Source organism: Artibeus jamaicensis, unplaced genomic scaffold (assembly GCF_021234435.1).
Source record: "Artibeus jamaicensis isolate MK-2021 breed Jamaican fruit bat unplaced genomic scaffold, CSHL_Jam_final contig_415, whole genome shotgun sequence".
NCBI lineage: Eukaryota > Metazoa > Chordata > Mammalia > Chiroptera > Phyllostomidae > Artibeus > Artibeus jamaicensis.
The window spans coordinates 39150662-39165466 of NW_026521823.1; the positions used below are offsets into that span (position 1 = coordinate 39150662).

The 14805-nt window shown below is 50.5% G+C and overlaps 1 protein-coding gene across 3 annotated transcripts in view; it reads right to left on the minus strand.

Annotated features, from left to right (window-relative positions):
• The window catches only part of STARD13 (StAR related lipid transfer domain containing 13), a 347642-nt gene that overhangs the window by 86021 nt on the left and 246816 nt on the right, over positions 1–14805 (minus strand). The gene's annotated exons all lie outside the window — the stretch shown is intronic.

The following is a 14805-nucleotide window of genomic DNA, read 5'->3' on the forward strand; positions in this document are numbered from 1 at the left end:
GCATGAGGACCACGTGATGGACACACTTAATGGCCACAGACGCTTAAAAAGGAAAAGGGGTGTTTCCTCTGGGCCGTGAAACATGCCCATCTCAAGTTCAGGGACAAGACCTGTGATTATTCTTTCAGATGATTATTTCTAGATATTTCATTACCTAGACCAGCAGCACTAGCTGGTTCTAGATAAGGAGTGTGAGCTGGTAGTAGACTGTGAGTGTTGGCTGTCAGGGTTCAGATTCCTCACACAAATTCATGGGTTTAGTATAAATATCTTTTCAAAGCAGATGGCCATCCAGGCTCTGGTTCCAATAAACTGCCCTGTCATTGATGTTTTCTACAATGAACAACACCGGTGAAATAACAGCATTTTTATGTCGCATTATACATTCATGGAATAGCATACGGCCTCAAAAGGGAAAGATGTTCTGACACGGGCTGCCATGTATGTTTGCAGACCGTATGCTGTGTAGAATAAGCCAGGCACAGAAAAGACAAACAGTGGGTGATCCCATTTGTGCGAGGTCCCCAGAGCAGTCACATTCACAGAGGCAGAAAGTGGCACGTTGGCTGCCAGGCGCTCAAGGGGAGGGGGAGGAGGAGGAGGAGGAGGAGGAGGAGGAGGAGTGAGACTTGTCTGGTGCACACAGTTTCAGTTTTGCCAGGAGAGGAGCGTTTCTGGAGGTGGATGATGGTGACGGTTGAAGAGCAACGTGAACGCACTTAATGTGAACGAACCGCACACCTAAAAGCGGTTGAGATGGCCAGTGCTACGTGTGTTTTACAACAAAATAGTATGAATCATCTCAAGACCGCAACAGAACATTAAAGCAAGCCCCAGGCCCTTGTCAGCGTGGGGCCCTGTCACAGAAGGGCAGAGTCGCACCCCCAGGGAGCTGGCCCTGCCTCAACACCCTTGACGACGCTTCTAGAGACTCGACGCTCTTGACCTCCCTGCACATGGGGACGTCCTTCCACTAACCAACCTGTGAACTCCTGCAGCACAAAGCCGCACTCAGTGTCTTCCTGCATCATCCCACTTGTTTGATGCTAAAAGATACTCGATATAATGCTTTTATCTAATCCCTGCTAACAATTACACTAATGACAAATTATGTTCGATTTTTAAAAAACATACAAGCCTTCATAAATGAGGCTACTATATAAATGTCCTGTAGCAGCTCCAGGAAGTTTCTGGAAGCACCTGCTGCCGTCTGCCCCCACAGAATACTTAATGTCCATTTCTGTCCAGCTGTGACTTTTCTTTGTCTTCACAGTTCCCTGTGTTAGGAACAAGGAAGGCAGAAGCTACTTATATGAACTATCCAGTTAACACGAATGTTCGGAATCCCTCCTTGGCAACACGTAACGCCACGGAGTACGGCAGTGACATGACGCGGCAGCGCCCGATTCTACCTGTTACAATGATTTGTTCGCAGGCCGAGTCTTCCCGAGACCAAGATAATTTCGCGTTGATCACTGGTCTGTGAAGGGCTGATAAATTAAATGATTGCTCAACACAATGGTGTTCAGAGGGAAAGAGGGGTTGGGCATCTATTTTTCACTTTGGGATTACTACAGAATCTCATTTTTGAAACCAGAGCACAGATTAATTTAGTTAAGATCTGATAGCCAGCTAAAAAAACTCTGATGGACGCTCTCCAGCTTGTCCTGAATTACCCAGAATTTATTGGCAATTCTGAGAGTCTGGGGAGAGACATCGGAAGGGTTGCCTGAGGACAGCAGTGCAGACCACGGGCAGCGAGGTTCACGCGCAGTGTTGACCTGGGCTCTTCAAGGGCAGGGTTCTTGCATCTCTCTCATAAAACAAGGCTCACAACAGCCTGGGCACATTTTAAATCTCACGTGCAGTACATTTCTGTCTGTGCCTGACAAGTATACTTGAAACAAAACCAGTGCTCCACCTGGGAGTTAGAACTGGGGGTTCTGGGGTCACACAGCCTATGTCCACGTCTCCCCTCTACCACGCCTGGCAATGTGCCCCAAGCAAGCTGCTCAGCAACTCTGTGCCTCAGTTTACCCATCTGTAAAATGAGGAGGACAGTACTACCCACGCCACATGGTGGTTGTAGGAGCCAGTTCACTCTCAGAAACAGGGCCTAGTACATATAACGCAGTCACTAACGTTAACCATTGCTTTTTCCAAGTTGAGGAATTTCCTAAATTTTGCAAGCCACAGGCTTGCTACGTGGTGGTCACAGCCGACCCAGGAGGTCGTAACCGAGGGTTGTCTGCATCAATCAGATTCCTAACCTGGGAAACTGAACTGGGTGACCCAAGCACAAGGCGACTCCGCGGTAGAGAGTGAAGGTGACAGGTGCACTTGATCATGAGGAAGCACCCCTGGTGGAGAAAAGCAAAGAGAGGAAGTGCCATGCAGCCGCAGCGCAAAGACGACAGCTCCCATGGTCTGGGCTTTCATTTCAGTTTCCGGGAACCCTGGCTCCACCTTACTTCCTGGTCGTGGAACTGGGGAACAGCTCCGTGTCTTTACACCCAACTCTGTATCAGTCAGGTGAGGCTAAGTCATGTGTCTGTAACAAGTAGCTCCCCAAATCTCAGCAGCTTAAAATGGTTATATATCTTTTCTTTCTTTTTAAATAAAATATGTACTTTTTAAACAAAATACATATGTAATTTAATATTTACTTAATCGTGGGGAAGAGCACCTTATAGATATTAGATATAATATTGTGATGTCCTTGGTATCAAATAGAGTATTAATTCATTTGGCAATACGTATTAAACAAATGTATACTAACCACTATACACAAACATACATTAACTACATATGTCGCATTCTGGCAACACATGAGTGGCCAGACGGCCCTTCCCTCAGAGTTCTGCGCAGTCTCTGAGCCAGACGAGTTTCTTACAGTCGTTTTCTCATCTCCACTGCTACCGCCACATCGGCCATCACTTCCATCTGCTGTCTATTGGTAGGGCCTCTCCTTCCTCTGGTTTCTAGCTTCTAATCCTCTGTCTGCAGCCTGGAAACTAAACCCATCAGACTCGTTTGCCAGGTGAGAGTAAATAAGCCAAGTGGGACGGGTCTCAGGTGCTGTCCGGCGGAGCGAGCCCAGCAGCCCTGGTGCGTGACCCGCACGCTGCCGCGTCCGGGGCCTCCTCCCTGCAGCGGACCCCGCGGCACAGCGGCACCCGGGTGAGTGCCGTCTCTCTGCACCATGGGCTCAGGGGTGCCAGGTACTGAGCTCCCCCCTCTCCTCAAGCGGCATTCTCTCTGATACAGTTATTGTTCTGTAAAGTGTGGCCTCCACTCTTAATCTTTTCTTCAACCAAAAAAACCCCACAAAAACCTTTCTTACTAGCATATGTCTTCCTTCCAGCCTCATTCGCCCAGATCGTGATACTTGTGAATGTTTAGATCTGCCGTTTGCTCTTATCTTTCCCTTCACCTTCCCGTGGTGACTGATGGTAATGGCTGACGACAAATTTAGAAGACCACACAATGGAAAAGGCACTTGTACCAAAAGGCACTTGTTCCAGCTTCAAGCAACATAGTCTCAGAGATCAATTTTACTTGTGCCTTCATGCTTTTGAAAGTGAATCACTCCTTCAGCTCAGCTAATCACCCCGATCCCTTCACGTCTGCCCATAAAAGTACAGAAAGTCTAGTAAAAGGCTACTTACTGCCAGGCTATGGCCCAAAATATTTGGATGCTAGTTTTCAAATTGAATTCCATTGCTCAGTGAAGAAAAGTCAGTAAAAACCAATCAAACAATTAGTGTGAAGGTTCTATGCAGCCTGGCCCACATACCGGTTAGACTTGAAGTCTATTAGTCTGACCCGTACTGTAAAACATGCCTCAGCCACCTCTTAAAGCAGTCATTCTTAACCTTTTTTAGGTTTTCAAAAATCTTCCTAAAGTTTTCCCCTTCAACCACATGACATGTATGTACACATTTTTTGGGGGGTAACTTCTAAAGTTTTAAAGAGGCAAGAGGTCACCAGATCAAGAACCTGGGCCCGAAAGAAAATTAAACAAAAACAAACTAAACAGACTCTGCAGAACAAACCTGGTTCCACTTCATGAGACCTGAAGGGCCACTACCGTAACGGCTGGGTGGCCAGGCGCCTTTCTCAGCCGTGCACACGACTTGGAAGCCTGGCTCGGCCTTCTGAGGCGACATCTCAAGGCGCCCCAAGCCCGTAGCTATTCACAGCGTCACCTCCTGTACAGCTTCATCCCCGGTCCTTTCTCTCCTAGTTCAAGGTCTTACAGTCATTAGAGTCTCACTTGTCCTCGTGTACAGCTCGACATAAGATCCCAAGTGGTTCGACTCCATACAGATTTAAACACAGGGCTAATTTGTTCCAGAACTTTCCATGCCAATACCTTGAAACTACTTTGCAAGTTCAACCCACAGGGGAGTGCACACAAAGTGAGGGAAAGGGACAGATGTCACCGTGTGTTTGGAGCCCGTATCCCACCCTGCACGAGACTTTCTCGCGTGACTGCAGGGGTGCTTGACATTCCTGTTCTTACCTAACACCAGGACGGCATGTTGCTTCGAATTCAAGGTAAGGTTTCCATTTCGAATACCCTTAAAAAGGTAATTTGGGGCCTTTAAACTGCTTCAAGTTGAAAGTGACTGCGGAGATGGAGAAAGGAGGTAGGATGCTGGGAGCAAAGAGAGGTGGCGAGGGGAGGTCCCCCAGTTTTACTCGGCGAGGGCCGCTGGGGCAGCTGCCTGACAGCACCACGATGGGACCACAGCGCCCACACCCTCCCGCGCTGGCCCCGAGCGCCCACAGGGCAGCCCCGGACACAGGTCCTCCGCAAGGTAACCGAGGACGGCAACCGAACGTGCCGTCCGCCGTGTGGCAGACGGTGGAGCGGACCGGCGCACGGGAGTTTCTGACCGGTTAGGTGGGCTGCAGGGGAGGTGGGGGGTGGCCGGTGGGCGATAGAATTTGACTTGGTTTGTAAGGGGATGAAGAATTTCACCAGTGGGGAGGGAGGAGCCGTTTCGGGAGAAGGGAACAGGGGAGCAGGGCACCCAGGCACGGAGAGGACTTGGGGCGCTCACGGGAAATCCGGGAGGCTGCGGAGACCCTGGGGGTCTGGCCTAGGGGGTGGGGGCCAGGCTACCATCGGCCACGGCGCTCCTTCCGAGGGTTTCCTAACAGAGCCCGGTTGTTCCCGGCTCTCTTGGCAGGAACTATTTAAACGCCATATTTTAGACTTTCTTGGTAGAAGTTGTTGGTACAAAGCGCATTAAAGTGCAGTTGATTTAAAATGATTATTTGAAGTTAAAATTCAGCTGCTGTTACAAAATGGGGACTCACTGGACAAAGAAACTCCGTTTCCTTGACAACGAGCCATAACTTGGTGATACTCAGTGGTGCAAGTCATCCTAGAGCTTGACTGCACCATTGATCTTAATTCCCGTGCTTCAGACGCGCTTTTATACTATTAAGTTAGAAATCTAGTGAAGGTGGAGGTCCGTGATGGCCTCATTCCCGCGGGTCACGCCCCGGCCCCACGTGTAAGAATACAGGGTCCCTGCAGTTCCACCACGTGTCCACTAGAGGCCTGTGGAGAGCTTTCCTCCCCCATCGCATCGCCATCACCAAACAGGCCGAATCGACACAAAGGCATATTGATCAAGTATCAGGAAGGCGACGATGGAGTCCATAGGTCGCCTCACAGTGCACACCGTAACTGTGAATAACACAAATGAAACGCAACATAGAAAACTGGTAATAAGCAGCAGGAAAATGTTAAAACAGGTGGGGTTTGCAGGGCTTGGGGCCACCAGGCTCTGGCTGCGGGGTCCCAGCACCTGCAGGAGTTCTGGGCGCTGGTGGCTTTGACCTGAGAACGCACACACCCGACCCGAAAGCTTGCGCCCCACAGAGGGAAGGCTTTGAGCGGGGGGAGCCCTCTGCGCTGATGTAGGACACCTGGGCCAGGAAGGGACTTCCTAAACAGCACCCGGGAAGAAAACGGGGAGGACAGAGGGCAGGCCGCAGACCGAAACGGGGCCTAAGGCCGGGAGGGAGTCGCTCTCAGCTTTGGGGGCGAGACGGTGTGCTCCAGGGGCAGTGACGGGGCAGGCGAGTGGCCCGCGGTGGTGCCCCGGCCGGCCCGTCAGATTGTGAACAGGGCCTCTTCAAACACCAGGAACGAAAAGCATTAGAACCCGCACCCACCACACACACACACACACACACACACACACACATTCGCGCACGTTTCTAGTGACAGAAATGGCCTGTTTTTCCCTAGGTGTGATTAATCAGCGATCAGAAGACAGCACTGTGGAGTTAAAAGAAAGAACTCTTTGTTTGGGAGGCCTGTGAACACATTCCTGGAGCAGCTTGTAACTCTCCCTGCAGGTCACCTGGCCCGAGGACAGGCCCAGGTGCCAGAGGCTGCCACGGCCCCACACAGAGCTCACAGTCGGAGGAGGCTCCCTCTGTCCTGCCCTAGCAGTCACGCCTCCACGGGTGACCCTGACACCACGCAGGCTTTCTGTGGAGGGCGGGGGGCGGCAGGGCAGTGGTCATCGCCTGCTGCCAGCAATGGGCCCCGACGAGGCCAGTGCATGCGTGGCTGTGGTGGGGGGGCTCAGGCTGCAGCGGCAGGGCGGGGAGGGCGGGTGGCAGTGGCCGGAGGCATTTCCGAGGTGAACAGGAACTTCCGGAGGCTGCAGGACCCTGGCGAGTGCATCTGCAGTTTCTGCTCACTGAGCCTCAGGGTCCCCGAGCAAGTCCTTCTCGGGACAAGGACTCGGCAATCTCGTGATGTCACCTGCTGCTAGTGAGCCTGCCGTCACACCCTGGACTTGCAACCTCACCGGTCACGACTGGGACAAGAATAAGCCTGTGCGTGCAGGGTTGTCCTGGTCTAGCAGAGCAGTCGTCACACGTCTGGGGGGAGGACCGCAGACCCTCCTCACGCCCCGCCGGCTGCAGGGAGACGCCCGTCTGAACATCCCCGAGTCCGGCCCGTCCGCCCGGAAACCATCTTACACTGAGACATGGATGGCGGGACAGTGTCTCCCCATGGATGCTGAGTGCAGGCTTCACAGTCTCCTTCTGCCAGCTGCACCCACCCCCACCCCACCCCATCCTTCCGGTCCAAGGCTGCTTTTAGGCCGTGGCATTCTTTCCCACTGAACTCTCAGCCTACATCCTGTCATCCTCGTGCCGACTCACGCGAGAAACGCATCACCTCTTCTGAAACGTGGTTCACTCAGCCCCCCCGGGAAGCCGAGGGTCCGCGTCACTCATCCTGCACCTGAAGGATGAACTTCTTTGGGTCAAGCGAGGTCACTGAGGTGCTGGGTGGGTAAAGCCCCAGCCAGACACTGGAGGGAACAAGGACCACAGCTAGAAGAGGGACGAAAATCAGGGGAGGGAAACACAAACACCTGGGAAGAATTCCGCCACCTGCGAAGGGCTATGATAGAGGTGGAATCCGCACGCCATGGCAGATAAGGAAGGGAGACAATAATTAATTCCTAATAGAGAGACCAAAACTTAAGGAGCTACAGTTGAAGTTGGCCCTGTACAGGGTGATTTATCGTGCCGGTTTCCAAGACTTCTGGAAGTCTGGGGTCCCACAAACTCCTCCCACTGGACACACAAACTGTAAAGAATAGTTTATCTCCAGGGTGAGACATAATGAGGCATCATCCCAACAGCTGTGGGTTGAGAGTGGTCATGAGTGGGTGGACCAGGCCCCGGACCGTCGGTCCATGAGGCCTTGCGAAAGGGGCCAGGCCCACAGCCCTGCGGCCTGAGGCTGCACGGTCAGCTCACTGCCCCGTGAGCACGGGCGTTTGGGAGCCCTGCATGTGAGCAAGGAATCGGGAGAGGAGCAGATCTGGGGAGTGGGCGCTGAGCGTCGTACTGAGTTGGAGGGAGCGCGATACAAAACTTAGGGCATATGCTCACCACACAGACCCACGAGGTGAGAAACTGGAGGTTGGAAGGCTGGCCCTGGGCACAGGCCAGAGGGAGCAGAGCCGGGACTCGGATCCCAGATGGCGCCTTCTGACGGCAGGGCCGGCGGCATTTCTCTCTCGCTCGTCCACGGGAGTGAGCTTCAACAGCCTAATCTCCAGTGTCACCTCAGTGAGCAGACTCTGATCAATCACCTAGATCCCTGATTAGTGCATTAACTCTCGGACTCCAGGACAGACATAAGGAGCAACCCCTCACTTGGTAACCTGCAGTCTCCTCTCTCACAGTTTGAGTCTCAGCTCTGAATTCTTTTGTAGCCAGGACGCAAGTACCGACGTTGCTGAATGAGGTCTGGCCTCACCTCCCCCCCCCCTTGCCATTTCTCGCCACCAACAATTCTGTTGTTGAGTGTTTTAGATTGCTGAGAATGAAGCACATCATTTCTTTCAGAAAGCAAAGTGTAAGGCCGGCTTAGGGTCAGGGTCCAAAGTCCTTGACAGAAATCTCACCTTCTTGGCCTCAGTTCCAAGCAGGACACTCCTCCCACACGTTGGAGTACTTCTGTGGAAAAGAGGAAGGAAGGAAGGGGAAGGGCCGAGGAGACCACTGGGCGTGGCGAAGACACACAGTGGTTTGAGTGTTAGAGATCTCAAGCAGAATCTTTGCTAAGTAGCAGATCTCAGTATTTCATTTCAGTTAATCCCATTAAGCCTTTGCCCATATGCAGAGATTTCCAAACTTTTGAGTACTAAATCAGAAGCTTTCAGCCCCCTCCACCCCCTCCACCCCCATTTCCTTACCAATACACCAGCAGAATTCTGAGCATAGCAAGAAACTCAGCGGGAACGAACGTTTATTAAAGTGCAGGGGAAGAGGGTTTTTCTTAACTCGAATCCTTGAATACTGGAGTGATTCTCGTGCTTGGCTTGGAGGGGATGGAAACATGAGACCGCACCAGGAATCAGCTCCTCAAGGACTTTGCCCCACTGGCCTTACTGAATGCATCCACTTTTAGACATTAATTTATGGTCGCCTTCTGAGGTCGGTACAAGTTCATTGACTTCTGGAAACTTCAGTCTCCTCTTCAAAGTTCACTACTTTTTGACCGCTATCCCCTAAGGAAATGCTTTCTTCCCTCGGATAGACTCATGAAACTACGTTTTGTTTGCTCTGCTTGGTTTTCTTCCTTCTCCTCATCGCATGTTTACGTTTCCCCCACGGACCAACCTCTTCTCTCTTCGTCCTGCCCAGCCTCCTACAATCTCATCCACACCGAGGAAGTCGACTTTCTCCGCTTGCTAGTAACATCCTCAGCCCTCTCTGCGTGTTGGGGCTCCTGAAACTCCACCCTCGGGCCCCTCTCAGATTTCCAAGTACCCGCTGACCATCAAGTCGTGGCGGCCCGATCTGAGCTCATCAGCTTGCCCAGGAGTCACATCTGTCCCTTTGACAGCGCGCTCAATATTCTTCATGGAACCACTGTTCTTAGTGAACTTGATGAAAAGAGCCAAATATATCATGAAGCCGGCCTGTGACCCTTGGTTTTCCGTGGCCCTCACTTTCAACCAGTTCATAAGTGCACAGAACACCTGGACTGAGCACCTCCCGGGGAACACGCCGGGTCACAGCTCTGGGCTTGGTCCTCGTCTTCCACAGGTCAACAAGCCTCCTTCAGTAAAACCTTATTCCCTCGTTCTGGGTCAGCCCCTGGCAAGTTTGGGAGTAGCCTGGCTGCCCACCTGGATCATTGTGACTGACGCTTTTTCTGGTCTGCTGGCCTCCATCATCTGGCTTCCCTAGGTAATCCTGTTCCTTGGCACCGACCCTTCCCACATCACACCACCCATCAGTCTGCTCCCCGGATTAAAACCTGCCAATGTCCCCTCGCCCTCCTCTTCCCACCAGACCCACCTGACCGCCCTGTCCAAGCTTCCTAAGAAAACGCCTGCCACTATCTCTACTGACATTCTGGAGACCCTGCATCTCCTCCCAAAGCCTCTGCCTTCAGAATGAACCCACTGGGTGGAAAAAAATCTTTGTGGCTTAGAATCATCCTGTCTGGCAATAAAATCAGAATATGCCAGAGCCACGTCGACAGCACTGTGACACAGCGAGATTGACAAAATTGTGTCTGTTGGGAAACATCGAAGAGAAACCACGTGGAGGAAGCGATCAATATGATTTATGAACAACGCAGTAGACAGCAGCAATGAATTCTGAGAAGTGGTGGGTCACTTCCAGCTTGGAAGGATGACTTCCAGCTTGGCTATTCTAACCTTCTGCTCACACAGCATTCCCCTCTGCTCTGTTCACTCCCACATGAACAGTGCACCACGTAAAGCCCTGGGAAGTCGACGCAAGCACAGCAGACTCCGTCGGCCCCAGCTCCCTTGGAATCTGTCTTGTTGGTCCACCTCCCTGGCTGGTTTCAGGGGCAAAGCCAGATAAGGAGACTAAATAAAGCTCTAGCTAAAGGCTAAGGGTACACTTGTTCTGAGACACGAGAATGGAGTGAGAGAATGTCTCCCCAGGGGATGAGGGAAGATACGGGGCCCAAGGAGGGGAAAGATTTGGGAGAAAGGAACGCACAGCCCCCAAGAGATGAAGTGAGTGATAAAGTTTTACATCAGAAGAACAGCATATCTTTAAAAACTGATTTTTTTCATGGTTAGTATGGAACAGATTAGTGATTTGGAAATTTCAAAGACCCAAATTTTTGCCAATAAGTGATACGGTTCAGGTGTAAGAAGCAAATAAGAGTAGAAAGCCCACGAGCCCTGAGAAAAGCCAACCGTCCGGCTCTGCCTTTAGTGGCTGTGCGACCTCGAGAAAGTCCCTCCTCCTCCTGAGGCTTCAGCTGCTTCGTCTGTGGCGACAGCAGGAGCTCGGATACAAGTGCACCTGAACAGCCAAGTGCTGTTTGGTACCGTGGCTCTGTAACTCTGCGCTGTCCCCGTGAAGTAGAGGGAAAACACACGTAACGCAAGATGTGGCATCTTCACCATTTTTAAGTGTACGGCAGGTGAGTGGTACCACTGTGATGAAAACGGCTGTGCCACAGAGCTCTAGAGCTTTCTCATCTTGCAAAGCGGAAAGTCTTGGGCTATTAAACAAATCCTGGTTTCCCTCCCGCTCCCCACAAACCCTAAAACTCACCACTCTATTCCTAGTCTCTGTGAGTCTGGCTACTCTAGGCGCCTCATATAAACGGACTCACACACTGTGTGCCTTTCGTTGTTGTTTATTCCGCAGAGCCTCATGTCCTCAAGGTCCACCCACGGTGCAGCACGTCACAGAGTTTCCTTTCGTCAAAGCCAAGCAATATGTTGTCTTCATATATCACATTTCTTCACCCTTTAATCTGCCGGACATTGAGGCGCTTCCACCTCTTGGCCATTGTGAATATTGATACAATGACCACGGGCAAATACTATCTGTTCAAGGGCCTATTTTCAACTTTCTCAGAGGTTCTCCATCAAGTGGGATTGCTGACCACTTGGCCACTTTATTTTTAATTTTCTGAGGAGTCTCCTTACTGTTTTCCATGGCAGCTGCTCCGTTTGGAATTCACACCAACAGTGTACAAAGGTTCCAACGTCTCTACATTCTCACCCAAACTCACTTCCTGTGTGAACAGCCCTCCCATTGAGCGTGAGGTCACTCACTGTGGTGTTAATTTGCATTTCCCTAATAATGGGTGATGGTGAACACATTTTTGTAGGCTTGGTGGCCATTCGTATCTCTTCCTTGAAGAAATGTCTATTCAAGTCTGTTGCCATTTTTTGGGTGGATTATTTGTTCTTTTATTGAGTTGCATGAGTTCTTTATATATTTTGACTATTAAACCCTTATCGGGTTTGCAAATATCTTCTCTCATTCCAGAGGTGGTCTTTTCACTTTGTGAACTGTTTCCTTTGCTGCACAGAAGTTTTTAGGTTTAACTTAAGTTCATTTATTTATTTTTGCTTTTGCTGTCTGTACTTTTGATGTAATATCCGAGAAATCACGGCCAAGTCTAATGCCATGAAGCACTTCCTCTGCATTTTCTTCTGGGTGTTGGACCGTTTCAGGTTTCACACTGAAGTCTTTAATTCATTTTGAATTAATTTTCGTATATTATGCAGGGTAAGAGTCCCACTTCACTCTTTGGCATATGGGCATCCACTTTTCTCTACACCATTTGCAGAGGAGACTGTCCTTTCCCCGTTGGATGCTCTTGGCACCCCCATTAAAGATCGCTCGGCCACACACGGGAGCTCATTTCTTGGCTCTCCTTGGTATCCATGGCGGACTTGAAGCCCATATCATACTGGCTTTGATTTCAGTAACGTGTACTGTCCTATAATCACAAGCATGAGGCCCCCGGCTTTGTCCTTCCTTCTCAGTGTTGTTTTGGCTACTCAGAGTCCCCCGATGTTCCATAGGAAGTTTAGGGTGTTTATGGACTATTTCTGAGATAAAAAACCCCATGGAGATTGCAAGGATGGCACTGAATCTTTAGGTTGTCTTCGGCTGTACAAATCTTTCAGCAAATACAAGGCTTAATCCATGGACGTGGGATGTGTTTCCCTTTGTTTTATTTTCCTTAATCTTGTTCAGAATGTTTTGTTGTTTTTGGCACACAAACTCTTTCACTTAAGTATTTAATTCTTCTTGATGCTGTTGCAAATGGAATTGTACTTAATTTCCTGTTTGGATTGTTCATTGTTAGTGTATAGAAACACAACTGACTTTTGCATATTGACTTCGTAATCTGTTACTTTGCCGGACTCATTTATTAGTTATACTTTTTTCATGGAGTAGTTAGGGTCCACATATAAGATCGTGTCATCTGGGCACAAGGAGAATTTTACTTCCAATTTGGATGCCTTGGTAGGGTGCTATTATTAACGTCACATTCAACGATGAATTGGTGTTCTGTCATTTTTATGAAGTTGCTTGAGGACTTCATGAGCTTATGGGTGTGAAATTGTTTTGTGAACTATTTTAAGGACATTGATTTCCACAATCGATTAAATGTCAAAACAGACCTCCACTCATGATAAACAGACTAAGTCATTTCTTGGTGCCAACAGGGGCTTATAAAGGCAGAAACGAGAGGATGAGTAGAGCGAACCTACTGGGTGTTTAAAGTCTAGCTGAGAAATAACTTGGGCCTTCAGAGTCACAGTTGAGTAATAAAACAAAGCTGCAGATTAAACTGCATTCATGTCAAACTAAAACTAAAGCTTTGGCTTATGATAAAACAATTTGGTTCTGCTTTGGATACACATTCTAGGTGACTTCAGTCTGACTATATTTAAAAATGGCAACAATAAAATTAAATAATATGGAATTACTAATAGTTAATTGCTAAAACTATGTTAAAAACACCTTTTCCTTACCACATGTTGGGTCTGCTCTACACAGAGATTTGGGGGAGCGTCTGCCTGTGTTCCCGTCCTCGCGAGACCTGTTGGTCTGAGTCAGCAGGTGCACCGCACGGCTCACTGAAGGACGAAAGCCACGCCGGCCTCCTCCAAACCACCGGGTTCTGGAAGCACAGACCCAGCCTCTCGAAAGCCACTCCCCCACAACCCCGCCTTCCGACCGACCTGGTCACCGGAATTCCTGTTTCCTCTCTACAGCTGTTTAGCCAGCAGAGGTGACGGCCTGGTGCCCCTACTGTCCCATCCCCCAGCCCCACCCCTCCAGTGCCAAATAAATGCCTCCTCTTCCTCCTCACACTGGTCTCCAGGGGACTCTCGGCACAATCAGCTGCCCCTCACGGAGCCACACTCCACCTCTGACAGTCCTCCCCAGCATTCATCCGACCGAGGGACAAGTACTGGGTGCTTAGTACGTTCTCAAGCTCCGAAGGACAAAACCTGCTAGGAACTCTGTGGGTTTGGGGGAAAGATGGGCACCAAGGGGCTGGAGCTCAGAGTGAAGAACTTCTCCCACGTTAAGTCACAGATGCAGGGAAGACTGACTCTGAGCAGTTCGGGGAGTGGCGGAGAAAGCAGGTGTGAGGCTGAGGGTCCCTGGGTGGGGAGGTGGCCAGACTCAGGCCAAGAGTGAAGGGCTTCCTGTGCCGCCTCGAGGAGCCTGGATGTCACTCCTGTGGGCACAGAGATTTTCGAGCAGGGAATTAAAGGTGCTGCTGGGTCAGCCATGGCTAAGCCGGGAACTGTGGCAGCCCTGACCCAACAGAAAAATAAACGAAAACAAAAATCTGGTTCCCCGTGCCCTTCCTTATTCTCACATCTCGTTTCCTGGAGATTTTCATCTTGTCATTTATAACCGGATTACAGGTCCTTGGGGACAGCAACCCCGTTGGCCTCATTTACCCGACAGCCCCAAGCCTGATGTGAAGGCTGGTATATCTCAGGTGCCTGATAAGGGAAGGGGGCAGGAACGCACAGGCAGACCTGGGGTGACAGAGCAGTAGGCCCAGCCCCTACCTGGGCAATTATTTGGATGGTAATGCCTTCGTCTGGGCAAAGGGACTCAGTGAGAGATGCAATCAGGGACTGGGGGCAGGGAGGGAGGAGCGTGAGCTCCCTGTGGACGAGCTGGTTCCGGATGCGGGGGGGGGGGGCTTGCAGGTGAACCTGCCAAAGTCCGTGCCCCTGTGAGGTGAGCTGGGCAACGGGAAGTGCTGATGTGACCACTCAGTGATGACTCCTATGCAACTGGTGCTTTGCTAGTGTGTTCACAAGCATTAACTCTCTGACCTCACACCAGTCAGGATAGGCAGGCATCACTCTCAAGACCAGGGGAAACTTAAGCTGCAGTAGGTTAATAATTTCCCCAGATCACACTACTGGGACACTCGGAGGTGGAATGCGAATCCAGGCCCTCTGCACCTCA